Source organism: Symphalangus syndactylus, chromosome 13 (assembly GCF_028878055.3).
Source record: "Symphalangus syndactylus isolate Jambi chromosome 13, NHGRI_mSymSyn1-v2.1_pri, whole genome shotgun sequence".
Taxonomy (NCBI): Eukaryota; Metazoa; Chordata; class Mammalia; order Primates; family Hylobatidae; genus Symphalangus; species Symphalangus syndactylus.
Genome location: NC_072435.2, coordinates 5,849,953 through 5,865,758, shown reverse-complemented (window position 1 = coordinate 5,865,758; position 15,806 = coordinate 5,849,953).

The following is a 15,806-nucleotide window of genomic DNA, read 5'->3' as shown; positions in this document are numbered from 1 at the left end:
ATATGGGAGTAAACAATGCAATTTTTTTTAACTGAGTGAAAAATTTAGTTTTTTTAAAATTCCAAATGGAGCTAACAGCTTAGTGTGATACATATTTTGAATTTCAAAATTTGTAACCAAATAGGACAAATGTGTTGAACTGTACTTTTCTTGAAGAACCGTGATAAGAATGAGCGGTGAAAAAATTACAGCATACTTACCAGGGATCAAATACTTGCTTAGGGTTAATAAGAAAAATCTCAGCAAACGCTAGAAATGAGGTACACGATCTATCAGAGACCCATGATTAAAGTGGTATCTTGTTAGGTATATGAGCTTGAAAAGAAACGGCATAGCTTCACTTTACCCCAGTTGCTTCTTTTGTAAAACGGGGAGACTAAGAGTGTGGTAACTCAAAATCCTTTGTTAATGATTTTCTTCTTAGAACAGTGCCAGGTCCAATTAGGATTAGATTGCTATTTTTATTATTGATATTTGCCCTAGTTCTGCCTTTTATTGACTGTGTGAAATTGGTGAAGATCCCTTTCTGAAGCTTTGTTTCTTACCTACAAGCTGGGAATAGAATACCTGCTATGAAGAGTGGTTGTTAGTACATTAGAAAGGCTGGATATTTGTTGATATAAGGGGCTCAGCGCATGGTAGAAATTTGATAGCATTTTTTTCTTGCCCTCCCATGTATTACTGTGGAGACATCCCACATATTATGTCCAAGTTTTTATTTTCCCCTCAAATGCAATGTCAAGCACAAAACATTCCCATCTCCCAATTCTCTTCTGATGTTCTACAACCATTAAAGTATAGAAAACTAGAATGAGTGTTTTTATAACTTTTGCTGTACTTAAGCATGTGGAGAGAAGAGCGCTAGATCACAGGACACACTTTGATAGGAAAAGGGAGATATTTACACTGCAAACAACTTTCTCCTCATGCTTAACAGTTTTATGCTGTCATTCTGTCAGCACCAAGTGAGATTTTTCTATTTAAATAGTTTTCTATTTGTGGTATGATAATTCATGTATGGACTTCATGTAATTAACATAAATATAATGGATGGTTGAGAAGTGATTTATTTTTACCAAGAGGAAAAAATGTGTACACGATTTTTTAAAATATTGCTTTGAAAATATTTAAAATTAATTTTGATTCAGTTGGTGGAAGATAGCGTCACAAACTCACTGCTAGTGGTATTCTTGAGAAGTAATGTTTGAATTTTCTAGGTATTGTCCCCAGACTGGCTTAAAAGAATTTAATTTTAGATGTAAATTTTCTGCTTAACATGGAAGATTTTCCCTGAAAATATTAGCTTCATCAGATACATAGTTGCTTAGGGGTAGCTGCATGGATTTATGGGAAGAGTGAAATATAAAAAAATTTTCATGTCTAAGTTATACATACTGGTGTAATCATATTGATTGGATGATAATGATAATTACAGCAATAATGTGATTGAAAGGGTAAGCAAGTAACATATACTACAGTTACTAATATAATCCTGTGATTGAGTTTACCACTTCGTTTCTCTTTCCTGGAAACCCTTAAGTTTGTCACTATTGCACTTTATTTCCTTTGCTTATTGTAGTGGTGTATTAGTTGTATTACTGCTGCTATAACAAATTACGACACATTTACATAACTTAACACATATTTATTGTCTTGCAGTTTCAAAGGTCAGAAGTCCAAAATCACTTTAATTAGGCTAAGTCAATGTGTCTGCAGTGTGGGTTCCTTCTCGAGGTGCTGAGGGGAGAATCCATTCTCTTGCATTTTCTGCTTCTGGTGGCACCTGTCTTCATTGTCTTTTCCCCATTCCTCCATTTTCAAGGTGCGTTGCTTTTATTTCTGTTTCTGTCTCCGCGCTGTCTCCTCCTTTAACTTTGAGTCCTTCTCTCCACTTCATCTAAGGACTCCTGTGATTACTTTGGACTCACGTGGATGATCTGGGATAATCACCTTGTCTCCAGATCCTTAAATGAATCGTATCTACAAGTCCTTTGGCTGTGTAAGGCAGCACATTCCCAGGGCCGGGAGATTAGGTGAAGAACATCTTTTGGGACTATTATGCAGCCTATCACAAGTGGTAATATCACTTTTATGCCTTGAGACCCTGAAATTAATGTACTTGCTTACGCATGGAAAAACAATGTATCTGTGGGGGTAACAGTTTATTTTTGAACCATTAGAAGGTATTGATGGGGAAGTTTTCATCTGACAACAGATACTGATAAATTAAATATCCTTAGATTTGTCAAAACTAGCTTTAGTAAAATATAAGTAAAAGTATTTGCACTGCTAGGGTCAAAAATATTAATTAAACCCATTATTTATCAAGGCCAAGTCCTGGATTAGTTAGGTTTAAATAAACCTAGAACATTATCTTCCATAGTGCTTAATTGTGAAGCTTAGTTCTTGTTGACAAAAGCTCATCCATATAAGAAAGCATCGAAAGGTTGGTGTTTTTTTAACCTTTGCAGAATATAACTTTTCAAAGGGATGTTAGACAGTAGTTCCATCACAATTGATGCAGTTCACAGACATTCTTTGTGAATATTTTATCTCATGAGTTATATCTATGACACTAATCATAGACTTCTAGAAGAAATTTAGCAATGGTCATGTCAGCCTTTCAAATCTTTCTGTAACCTAGAAGAGGATCATTGCATAAGATAGATTCATTTTCCCCTTTATTCCATTGTTGCCAGAGAGAACTTGAAATGCCCTGTTCAAATTAATTTAATGCAAATGAATTCTTGCTGCCTCACAAGTAGTTTGTCCTTCATCTTTCTTAAAATTATATTGAAAATGGATGTGACCTGCTTTACTGGTTGTTGTGCAGGAAGCGTTGTCCTTCCTGAAAGCTCCCTCAGTTGTCAAAATGAAGCCATTAAGAGTAAAGTAAATTATATTATCTGATCATAGTATCACAATTGACCTTAAAACAATAAATTTTATAATCAGTGCAAATTGCTGAATAGTGTTTGCAGTTGTAGAAATTTCAAAGGAAACCCTGGTTGAGATACAAAGCTGCTATAATCATTTTTAAAATCTTTGTTTTTCTTTTACTTTGGAACAGTAGTGCAGTAAGTACTTTTGCCTTATTGTTCTCTCTGCCTTCCAGAAACCCTCATTCAAATATTCTAAGTTTTTAAGTCTTTTTCATTTCTTTTAATATTGTAACATTTAACAATGTCAAAGAAAGTATAATTTTTCTGGAAATCAAGCTAAAAATAAAGAGAAGCCGATGTAAATGAACATCAAATTAACAAGATTGATTAGGAAAAGTAATTTTTGAAAAGGGCCCCAAATCCCTTTGCACATAAATGCAAAAGAATTTAGTGAAAGAAGGTGAAACTGGAGTAAAGAACTCTACGGATGCGTAAGGAACTCTTAATAAGAATGAGTAACGTACATGCATATCTTTAGCTCCCAGTTTCAGAGATACAGTAGTTGTACAACAAATGGTCCTTTCCTGCTCTTAAGGAAGCCTCTCCTCCTCCAGCCATGCCATTCCTCAGAGCAAGCTCTTCCACTGAGTTTTCAGCAACCATAAGTAAGAAGGATGGTACGATAGGCTGCGTGTACATATGGCCCTCATTAGCAGGCCAACTGTTCCTTTTGCCCACCCACATCACTGGGGACATATGGCGTTACTTTGACTGTTGAAACAAGTGTTTGTGGACATATCTTGGTATGAGTAAAAGACTGTTGATTGTCTTTCTCTTGTCGCTCGTGCAACCGTCTCCTTGTGGAGATCGTATTATCCATAACACTAGATTTGAGGATGATAAATGACGTTGTTATTATTAACTGAATTTGCCTCTCTAGTTTGATCACAAAACCAGCGAATGTTTGCTTATGGAACATGTAAAGCTTATAGAAGACGGAAAGCTTACAGAAAGAAATGATGGCTTTTCTAAGCATACGTCTCCTTGTGGAGATCGTATTATCCATAACACTAGATTTGAGGATGATAAATGACGTTGTTATTATTAACTGAATTTGCCTCTCTAGTTTGATCACAAAACCAGCGAATGTTTGCTTATGGAACATGTAAAGCTTATAGAAGACGGAAAGCTTACAGAAAGAAATGATGGCTTTTCTAAGCATAAGAGTCAGGTCTTTTTCAATCAAAAACTAACTCATTCAAAAATTCAAGAGTTATGTAAAACCAGAACAGCAGAGGTTTCAGAAATGCTATTGAGATCATTTATTATAAAATAGCCATTAATGAAATGTAATAGTGAGTCTGTTGTTGTGACTATGTGGAGAAATGAATGAGAAAATATAAGATAGGCTGGAATGAAGAGAGTCATCGGATCCCAACATAATTCATTTTGTATAGTTCACAGTATTGTAACTTTAAAAAAATTATGAATTTTTTCAGTACTGTGAATTCTGAATTTGCAATATGAGGCTTTTCAATCCTTGCAACAAGTGTGTATTTTTCAGTGGTTCTAGAATTATCGGGGCTTTCGAGCTGCTTCTGATAAGAAGGCAAGGCTAGAGGACTCGTGTTGAGGTGGCATTTGCACAGGACTTTAGATAACATACATCGATGATGTAGAGAGAAGAGCGGGTGATGTTGCTGTGGATTATAGGGGAAAGGCACCTTTTGCTCCCTCTGCTGACCTATTTGTGTATTCAGCTGTGTAACATATTTCTTGTATAATTACATAGTAATTTCACACACTACATTAAGAAAATCTGAACAATTTTTACTAAACTCATGTTTTCTAAATATTAAGTAAATAAAACCAATATTTGGCTAGGTAACATTTATAAAAACAGGATTTCTAGATAGATGATGATAAATTTTCATCTATATCTATAGAGCTGATAAATTTTCAAAACCCTTTGAATATCACTTGTACTACAAAGTCTCGTTTCAGTTTCAGTGCCATGGCACATTGATTAATCACCACTAAAGCGGTACATGAAATATTTGGCAATATAGGTATTTGGTAATGGTGATTGATGCACAGAATACGGCACCGTTATTATGCACTGGCCTTGAGAACTTTAGTTTTCATCTTCGATCACCTGATAGAGAACAAACTAACAGCTTTTTTCTTTCACCTTGCTGGAGAATAAACTAACAACTTCAAATTATCTGATCCATCCAAAAACTTATTTCCGTGAAACTCACTGATTTATTTATTATTTCGTGGGAATCACTATTATTTGCTGTAGTAAAATATCAAATGATCGATGTTTTATACCAACATGGCAGCTCACATGGTAGGCAACAGAATGAAAACAAACAGGTTTACTACCAAGAATTATACTATATTGCTTTTATTGACAGAAAAAGCATACGGATAATTTTATTCAGAGATTTTATGTGAATTATTTTGATAAGTGTACACATATATTTATAACTGACCTTTCTTTGTCAAGTGTGTGCCCACACACGTATTCATACTAAATCAATCTTAGAGATCTTATCCAAAGATTGAATTTCTTAAAGTGACTGTTCCAAATATGTATAATTTATGGCAAAAAAGTCACAAAATGGCAATACAAGGAGGCATAAAAGTGAAGATAAAGGGGGAGATGATGGTTAAAAACACCTGTAAATGAATAATTGATTTTGATTTAAATTCTTTTTAGTTCTTAGCTGATGAAATGAATATCAATGAAATTATTATGCAAAACACCTCTATTTGTTGTATATGCATGTACATATATGTGTTACAAATACAAAACTGATAGGATATTATTTAACATATATTCAGACTCATAATGTGCATATATGTACATAATGAAAATGAGTGCTTGTTTTATATGTATGTATACACACACATACACATATTGCATACTTTCATTTTTTAAAATTTTACTTTAAGTTTTGGGATACATATGCTGAACATGCAGGTTTGTTACATAGGTATACTTGTGCCATGGTAATTTGCTGCACCCATCAACCCGTCATCTAGGTTTTAAGCTCCACATGCATTAGCTATTTGTCCTAATGCTCTCCCTCCCCTTTCCCCACACCCACCTACAGACCCCAGTGTGTGATGTTCCTCTCCCTGTGTCAACATGTTCTCATTGTTCAGCACCCACTTATGAGTGAGAACATGCAGTGTTTGGTTTTCTGTTCCTGTGTTAGTTTGCTGAGGATGATGGTTTCCAGCTTCATCCATATCCCCGCAAAGGACGTGAACTCATCCTTTTTTATGGCTGTGTAGTATTCCATGGTGAATATGTGCCACATTTTCTTCATCCAGTCTATCATTGATGGGCATTATGTTGGTTCCAAGTCTTTGCTATTGTAAATAGTCCCATGATAAACATATATGTACATGTGTCTTTAGAGTAGAATGATGTATAATCCTTTGGTATATACCCAGTAATGGGATTGCTGGGTCAAATGGTATTTCTGGTTTTATATCCTTGAGGAATCACCACATTGTATTCCACAATGGTTGAACTATTTTACAAGCCCACCAACAGTGTAAAAGTGTTCCTATTTCTCTGCATCTTCTCCAGCATCTGCTGTTTCCAGAATTTTTAATGATCACCATTCTAACTGGTGTGAGATGGTATGTCATTGTGGTTTTGATTTGCATTTCTCTAATGAACAGTGATAATGAGCTTTTTTCATATGTTTATTGGCCACATACATGTCTTCTTTTGAGGAGTGTCTGTTCATATCCTTTGCCCACTTTTTGATGGGGTTGTTTGTTTTTTTTTTCTTGTAAATTTGTTTAAGTTCCTTCTAGATTCTGGATATTAGACCTTTGTCAGATGGATAGATTGCAAAAATTTTCTCATATTTTGTAGGTTGCCTGTTCACTCTTGTGATAGTTTATTTTACTGAGCAGAAGCTCTTTAGTTTGATTAGATTCCATCTGTCAATTTTGGCTGTTGTTTCAAGTGCTGTTGGTGATTTAGTCATGAAGTCTTTGCCCACACCTATGTCCTGAATCATATTGCCTAGGTTTTCTTCTAGGGTTTTTATAGTTTTAGGTTTTACATTTATGTTTTTAATCCACCTTGAGTTAATTCTTTTATAAGGTATAATGAAGGGGTCTAGTTTCTCTTTTCTGCATATGGCTACCCAGTTTTCCCAGCGCCATTTATTACATAGGGAATCCTTTCCCCATTGCTTGCTTTTGTCAGGTTTGTTGAAGATCAGATTGTTGTAGATGTGTGGTGTTATTTCTGAGGCCTCTATTCTGTTTCATTGGTCTATATATCTGTTTTGGTATTAGCACCATGCTGTTTTGGTTACTTTAGCTTTGTAATATAGTTTGAAGTCAGGCAGCGTCATGCCTCCAGCTTTGTTCTTTTTGCTTAGGTTAGCCTTGGCTCCACAGGCTCTTTTTTGCTTCCATATGAAATTTAACATAGTTTTTTTCTAGTTCTGTGAAGAAAGTCAATGGTAGCTTGATGGGAATAGCATTGAATCTATAAATTACTTTGGGCAATATGGCCATTTTCATGATATTGAGTCTTCCTATCCATGAGGATGGAGTGTTTCTCTATATGTTTGTGTCCTGTCATTTCCTTGAGCTCTGGTTTGTAGTTTTCCTTGAAGAGGTCCTTCACATCCCTTGTAGGTTGTATTCCTAGGTATTTTGTTTTCTTTATAGCAATTGTGAATGGGAGTTTACTAATGATTTGGCTCTCTGCTTGTCTGTTATCGGTATATAAGAATGATTGTGATTTTTGCACATTAATTTTATATCCTGAGACTTTGCCAAAGTTGCTTATCAGGTTAAGGAATTTTTGGGCTGAGGTGGTGGCGTTTTGTAAATATACAATCATGTCATCTGCAGACAGAGACAATTTGATTTCCTCTCTTCCTATTTGCATGCTTTTATTTCTTTCTCTTACTCGATTGCCCTGGCCAGAACTTCCAATACTATGTTGATAAGAGTGGGGAGAGAGGGCATCCTACTCTTGGGCCAGTTTTCAAAGGTAATGCTTCCAGCTTTTGGCCATTTAGCATGATATTAGCTATGCATTTGTCATAAATAGCTCTTATTTTTGTGAGATATGTTCCATCAATACCTAGTTTATTGAGAGTTTTTAGTATGAGGGGTGTTGAACTTTATTGAAGGCCTTTTCTGCATCTATTGAGATAATCATGTGGTTTTTGTCATTGGTTCTGTTTATGTGATGGATTATGTTTATTGATTTGCATATGTTGAACCAGCCTTGCATGCCAGGCATGAAGCCAACTTGATCGTGGTGGATAAGTTTTTTGATGTGCTGCTGGATTCTCTTGCCAGTATTTTATTCAGGATTTTCGCATCGATGTTCATCAGTGATATTGGCCTGAAATTTTCTTTTTCTATTGGGTCTCCGCCAGGTTTTGGAATCAGAGTGATTCTGGCCTCATAAAATGATTTAGGGAGGAGTCTTTCTTTTTCTATTGTTCAGAATAGTTTCAGAAGGAATGGTACCAGCTCCTCTTTGTACCTCTGGTAGAACTCGGCTGTGAAGACATCTGGTCCTGGGCTTTTTTTGGTTGGTAGGCTAGTAATTACTGAGTCAATTTCAGAACTTGTTATTGGTCTATTCAGGGATTTGACTTCTTCCTGCTTTAGTCTTGGGAGGGTGTATGTGTCCAGGACTTTATCCATTTCTTCTAGATTTTCTAGTTTATTTGTGTAGAGGTGTTTACAGTATTCTCTAATAATAGTTTGTATTTCTGTGGGATCAGTGGTGATATCCCCTTTATCGTTTTTTAATGTGTCTATTTGATCTTTCTCTCTTTTCTTCCTTGTTAGTCTGGCTACCGGTCTATCTATTTTGTTAATCTTTTCAAAAAACCCACTCCTAGATTCATTGATTTTTTTTTGAAGGTTTTTTTGTGTTTCTCTCCCATTCGGTTCTGCTGTGATCTTAGTTATTTCTTGTTTTATACTAGGTTTTTAATGTGTTTTCCAATGCTTCTTTTGATTGTGATGTTAGGGTGTCTATTTTAGATCTTTCCCACTTTCTAATGTGGACATTTAATGCTGTAAATTTCCCTCTAAACACTGTTTTAACTGTATCCCAGAAATTCTGATATGTTGTGTCTTTGTTCTCATTGGTTTCAAAGAACTTATTTATTTCTGCCTTAATTTTGCTATTTACCCAGTAGTCATTCATAAGCAGGTTGTTCAGTTTCCATGTAGTTGTGCAGTTTTGAGTGAGCTTCTTAATTCTGAGTTCTAATTTGATTACACTGTGGTTTGAGAGATTGTTTGTTATGATTTTCATTCTTTTGCGTTTGCTGAGGAGTGTTTTACTTCCAATTATGTGGTTGATTTTAGAATAAGTGCTATGTGGTGCTGAGAAGAATGTATATTCTGTTGATTTGGGGTGGAGAGTTCTGTAGGTATCTATTAGGTCCACTTGGACCAGAGCTGAGTTCAAGTCTGAATATCCTTGTTAATTTCCTTTCTTGTTGATCTGTCTAATATTGATAGTGGGTTGTTAAAGTTTCCCACTATTATTGTGTGGGAGTCTAAGTCTCCTTGTAGGTCTCTAGGAACTCGTTTTATGAATCCTGGTGCTCCTGTATTTGGCATATATATATATTTAGGATACTTAGCTCTTCTTGTTGCATTGATCCCTTTACTACTATGTAATGCCCTTCTTTGTCCTTTTTTATCCTTGTTGGTTTAAAGTCTGTTTTATTAGAGACTAGGATTGCAACTCCTGCTTTTTTTTTCTTTCTTTCCATTTGCTTGGTAAATATTCCTCCATCCCTTTATTTTGAGCCTATGTGTGTCCTTGCAAGTGAGATGTGTCTCCTGAATACAGCACACCTGTGGGTATTGACTCTTTATCCGATTTGCCAGTGTATGTCTTTTAATTGGGGCATTTAGCTCATTTATATTTACCGTTAATATTGTTATGTGTGAATTTGGTCCTGTCATCATGATGTTAGCTGGTTATTCTGCACATTAGTTGAAGCAGTTTCTTCCTAGTTTCATTGGTTTATATATTTTGGTGTGTTTTTGCAGTGGCTGGTACTGGTTTTTCCTTTCCATGTTTAGTGCTTCCTTTAGGAGCTCTTGGAAGGCAGGTCTGATGGTGACTAAATCTGTCAGCATCTGCTTGTCTGTAAAGGATTTTATTTCTCATTCACTTATGAAGCTTAGTTTGGCTGGTTATGAAATTCCATATGTACATCATGGAAACGAGTGCATGTGATACACACACACACACACGCACACACATTGCATACTTTCATTTTTGTGTCCATTTCTTTTCTGATTTTATCAGCAGCCAACTAAAGAAAATAGAAAAAAAAATTGGTAATTCGATCTTTCATGTTCTGCATCTTCCAGCTTCACAAATTATAGTTTTCTATTTTCATTGTTATTGTGATCAGAATGAAAATGTATACAATAGAATCAGAATCAGGTCAGAATCAACAAAAATACTATAATGTTTGTACATGCTTTCGATGCAGTTTGTCTCTGCAAAGGGTGTGTGTGTTTCTATGCACATGTGCATGTACACAAGTGTGTAAATAAGTGTTTTATTCATGATGGAGAAAGGCTGGTCAAAATGATTCTGAATGAGATAGCACCACTACAGCAGATAATTAGGTCTCTAGCAATAAAACAAGTCATTAAACATGTTTCTAAGCATCTACTCAGTATCTGGCACAATGTTAAGTAGTATAAATATAATCATTAGCAAAATTCAGCTTCTACCCTCAATGGTATATGTGTAGAACAAATTGGTAAAGCTGGAGTACATTTCAGGACCAAAAACAGTTTCTGTGTAGTTCCCACTTCATCAAGACCATGTTGTATACCTCTCATACACTTAAGCCATAGGGAAGCAATTATTCCATCCATCCTTTTACAGGGTAGTGGTGGGGAAGAAGAGCTGACTGTCATGCTTGAATTCACATAATTTCATAATTAAATAATTTCATGTTACATAATCTCGATAAACCTAAAATCCAATATATGATAAAGATAGTGTTTCAAATCAGTGGATAAGTGATAAACAGTTCATAAAATGGTGTTCAGATAATTGGCTATATGTATTTTATAGTTGCACAAAGGTATAATATGTCATTAATAAATATTAATTCCATAATGGATGTCAAATACACTTTTTCAAAATATAAAGAAAAAATACCATAGACAAATATCACTTGCAACATTACGGTTAAAATTAAATATCCAAACATAGCCCTAACCAATAACAGAAAATTTAAAAAAAAAATTATGGATTGGAATTTGTTAAAATATAAAACTTTTCTTTTTCAGAGGATACAATGAATATGTGTAAAAAGCAAATATCAAATCAGCAACAAGTGCTTGCAATTCACTTGACATATTTAAAATATGAGTAGTTCCAACAAATAATAAATAAATGATTAGTAGTCCAATAAAAAAAGACAAAGTACATTGACAGGAAACTGTATGAAACTCATGAACACTAAATGTCTTAGATTCTCTATTGTTAAACAAAATGCAAAAACAATAGAGAACATTATGAATATGGAGTTAATATTTAACAAAATTATTTTATCCATGTTATAAGTAAATATTTACATCCAAAAACCCTTGTTTTCTCTGAAAGTTGTCACTTATGAGTCTATTTTGAAAATGTTTAAAGAATAGTAATTAATTAACTTTAATAAATAGGTACTCCTGTTGAGGGAAAACAGACATTTCCATAATTTTTCTTCTGTTTCTAATCTAGTAGATGGTAGGAAAATAATGACAATTGCATGTTCATACCTGGAGAATATGCATTCCATTTCTTTTAAACTTTTGCATTCTCAAAACTATATTGATACCTCAAAGCATACCCTTTGCTGTTGAAAACAGCCTTTCAAGTATAAAGACACACACATCACTTTCCTTAAATCTTATATAAGGCAAGGGCCTAGATTCCTATCAGAAAATGTATTTCAAGAATGCTTTTTTAGTAGTTCCTGTGGCCTTATCTTATAGAGGAAGGTTTTTTTTTAAACATACACACAGTATTTGATGCACATTTTTATTGGAAAGAGCTTTTATTTCCTTAAATGTTTTGTTGTCTATGTGTGAAAAGTATCCTGCAGTGGAATTCAGTGGCACAGATGCTTATTGTGATAGATGAGATGAACTTGCTTCCCTAAGCATGCATGGGCATGAAATGCATCTGGCTTCTGTACATAAAAGTCAGTTATGTTCCCAAATGTGTCTCTGCATTTACACAGACGTTTAGGGGCAGACACCCTACTGTTCCCTCAAAAGGCGGCTCTGCTTAATTATGAAGTTCAAGTTAGACCAGAAGTTGGAAAATACTAAATTCCACATTGCAGACAGAGCCTGAACAGGTGATGTCACCACTGCATTCTAAGGTGGCAAGTCCTCAGAGAAGTCACTTATCACCTTACCATGGAGAAAAATAACCGTGTCCAGAACACAAGAGGATGCTTTAAGGTAGCGTACAATCAAGTGTGCAAACCTGTGCAATACATACCAGATGAAATCCAGTTCAGAGGCTCAGGAAAACAAACAAATGAGGATATGCTTTAAAAAATAGGACTTAATATAAACAGTCGTGAGAGTAAAACTATTGCTAAGCACATAGGAAACATAAACCAGGCTTTCAGGAAGGAGTTTGGCACATGTGTGCACAGGTAGGAGGTGTAATGTGCAGAAATCCGGCCTTTTGTGGCATAGCAACTAAAGTTCCTTTTCTATTGTCCAGACAACCTTAAATATTCCTTTATGCAGTACTATTTTAAAAAGGCCATCTACTGTGCACAATGTGTTAGCATCAAGGACATGAAATTTATCTGGAATATACCAAAACTTTAATCAATAGACTAGGACCAAAGCTTTTAAAAACAGGTTTTCGTAGATAAATCATTATAAGTTATTATTTCCTCGCCATAGGTAAGGCATGATAGATAACTTTACTTTTTCTCAGTCACTTAGTGTGTAGGTAGAATAATGACCCTTAGCAGGATGACCTTTTGAATGTGTTGTTAGGCAGCATGGAAGCATTATGGTTAGAGGTGGAATTAAGATTGCTAATCACCTCACCTTAAACTGGAGCGATTATCCTGAATTATCTAGGTGGGCCCACTGTAGTCACAAAGAACCTTCAGACAGGAAGGCGGAGAGACCAGAGTGAGCAGAAGAGCTTGGGGAAACTGGAGCCGAGGCTGAAGTGATGTGCTGTGTCCAAGATGTGCAGAGGCTAAGAGCTCAGGGATACATGTGACCCCTCAAACCTGGTGAATTCTCTCCTGGAATCTCTAGACACAATATACACTTGATGATACCTTGATTTTAGCACACTAAGACCCATTTTGGACTTCTGACCCCCAGAAGTATAAAGAAAAAAATGTGTTGTTTTAAGCCTCTGAGTTTATGTTAATTTACTGTAACAGCAGTAAGAAACTAACACAGTAAGACGGCTTTTATTTTTATGTGATGTATAGAATTAAATTGGATATGCTAGGAAATATTGGAAATTTATTGATTTATTTTTTTGTCTGAGCTGGAGTCTGGCTCTGTCGCCCAGGCTGGAGTGCAGTGGCGCGATCTCGGCTCACTGCATGCTCTGCCTCCCGGGTTCCCGCCATTCTCCTGCCTCAGCCTCCCGAGTAGCTGGGACTACAGGCGCCGCCACCACGCCGGCTAATTTTCTGTATTTTTAGTACAGACGGGGTTTCACCGTGGTCTCGATCTCCTGACCTCGTGATCCGCCCGCCTCGGCCTCCCAAAGTGCTGGGATTACAAGTGTGAGCCACCGCGGCTGGCCAGGAATTTATTTTCTTATTATAGTTCTTCATATTAGAATAATGAGAACCATCGAGTAATGAAGTGTTCTATTTTGTGAAGGATGATTATATAAACAGTACGAAGGTTAAAAACCGGGCGGGACCGGCTGGGCACAATGGCTCGTTCATGTAATCCCAGCACTTTGGGAGGCCGGGGCAGGTGGATCTCTTGAGCCCAGGAGTCTCAGATCAGCCTGGGCAACATGTGAAACCCCATCTCCACAAAAATACAAAAACCAGGCAGACGTGGTGGCGGCGCCTGTGGTCCCAGCCACTCAGGAGGCTGCGGTGGAAGGATCGGAGCCCGGCAGGTGCAGGCTGCGGTGGACCGTGATTATGCCACTGCGCTCCAGTCTGGGTGACAGAGTGAGACCCTGTCTCCATTAAATAAATAGACAAATAAATATATATATAAGTAAAAGAGGAGGGTGTCTTTTGAAGGCTATTAAAGTCGTCTAAGTGTCCTCTGATTATATGAGGCTGGAATGGTGCATGGAATGTTGTGTTGAATAACCTGATACAGTCTCTGAAACTATAGAAGCATTAGTAATTTTAGCCTGAGAGTGCTATAATCTGGGATAATTTGGTCCAATACTTCCAGAGAGGGTTGAAGTTTTGAGATAGCTGGAGTTATTTCAGTTGAAGACCTGAATATGAGGCAACTGCATACTCAATTACAATTCAATTTCTACTCTTTATATAAGGTAGAAATGGGTAACATGTGGGACACTGTGTTAAAAGTAATGCAGCCATAGTGTAGTGGTAAAAGCAGATGAAAAGTACTATAATAGTCGTATAGATGAGGTACTGGAAAGAAGCAGAGTTGAAAAATTGGAGATAAATGTCAGTTTTCCAGAGCCATGGGATGAAAACCAAACAGGATTACAACAGATTCAATTCACTCAAGATGTCTAACTTGGTAATAGGTCAGAAAACTCAATTTGTCGTATTTTCTTAAAAGTACACAAAAATGTTCCTTTTGATAAAACACGTGTAGTGCACCTTCGGATTTGATTTTTCTTTATGTTCTGTAAACTGCTCACAGTAAAACAGAAAAAAAGTCTGACAAATATGATGGTCCTTAAATCTTGTAGGAGTATGATGCTTCTCCAAAGAATAGAGGTTTTCCTAGGAAGGCCCTAAGCAAGGAATCAAGTTTCCTTTTGCAAGAAATAAAATTCTCAAAAGTTCCCTGCACCTTGGAAAGGCTCTGGTTGAAATTAATAGCACAACGTTATTTATTTAAATTTTAACTTCTAAGTTCAGGGGTACAAGTGTAGGTTTGTTACAGAGGTAAGCTTATGCCATGGGATTGGTTGTACAGTTTATTTCATCACCCAGATATTAAGCCTAATATCCATTAGTTGTTTTTCCTGATCCTCATAGCAAATATTACCCCCATAAAGTTTTATGGTTACTTTTTTCTTATCTTCTGATTAATGCCATTAGATTCACCAATTGAAATTATTTTTCAGTAGTTTAATTCCCTCTAGAAGGTTTAAAAAATGTTTCCGAATTTCCTAAGTCTTCTTTCTTTGTTAGTCTTCTAAAAAGCTATATTCAATAGAATTCATGTGCTTAGGTACAGTTTCACTAAAAGCGTATCTTCAACATTTGATCTGTTTAAAAGTTCTTAAGGTGTTAAGGAACATTAGGTATCAGAGTTTATGGCATTTGATTAATCTGAATAAATCTTGGCATCAAATTGAATTCAGCAAAATAACAGTGATAAATCAGAGAGCAATATTTGAAATGTCTCCAGGAAACATTTTAAAACAATTTTTAAGTTCACTAATTTGAGTCATTACACTTGGCCCTAATATGGTAGATTTTAAGTGAAGCTCAGTCGAACCTGGCAGATATCATATACAAACTTTTAATAGTCCTAACAATTCCTGTACCTCATTTGGATAAAGATTATTTCCAGAGCATCAGTGCTTTGACCAGAAAGGCATTTATTATTCTGTAACACTTTTCTTGAGAAATTAGCATGATTCATCATTTGAGTACGCTCTCTCAGATAAGATTCTAATATTTGGGTGTGAATAAAACTTCAGGG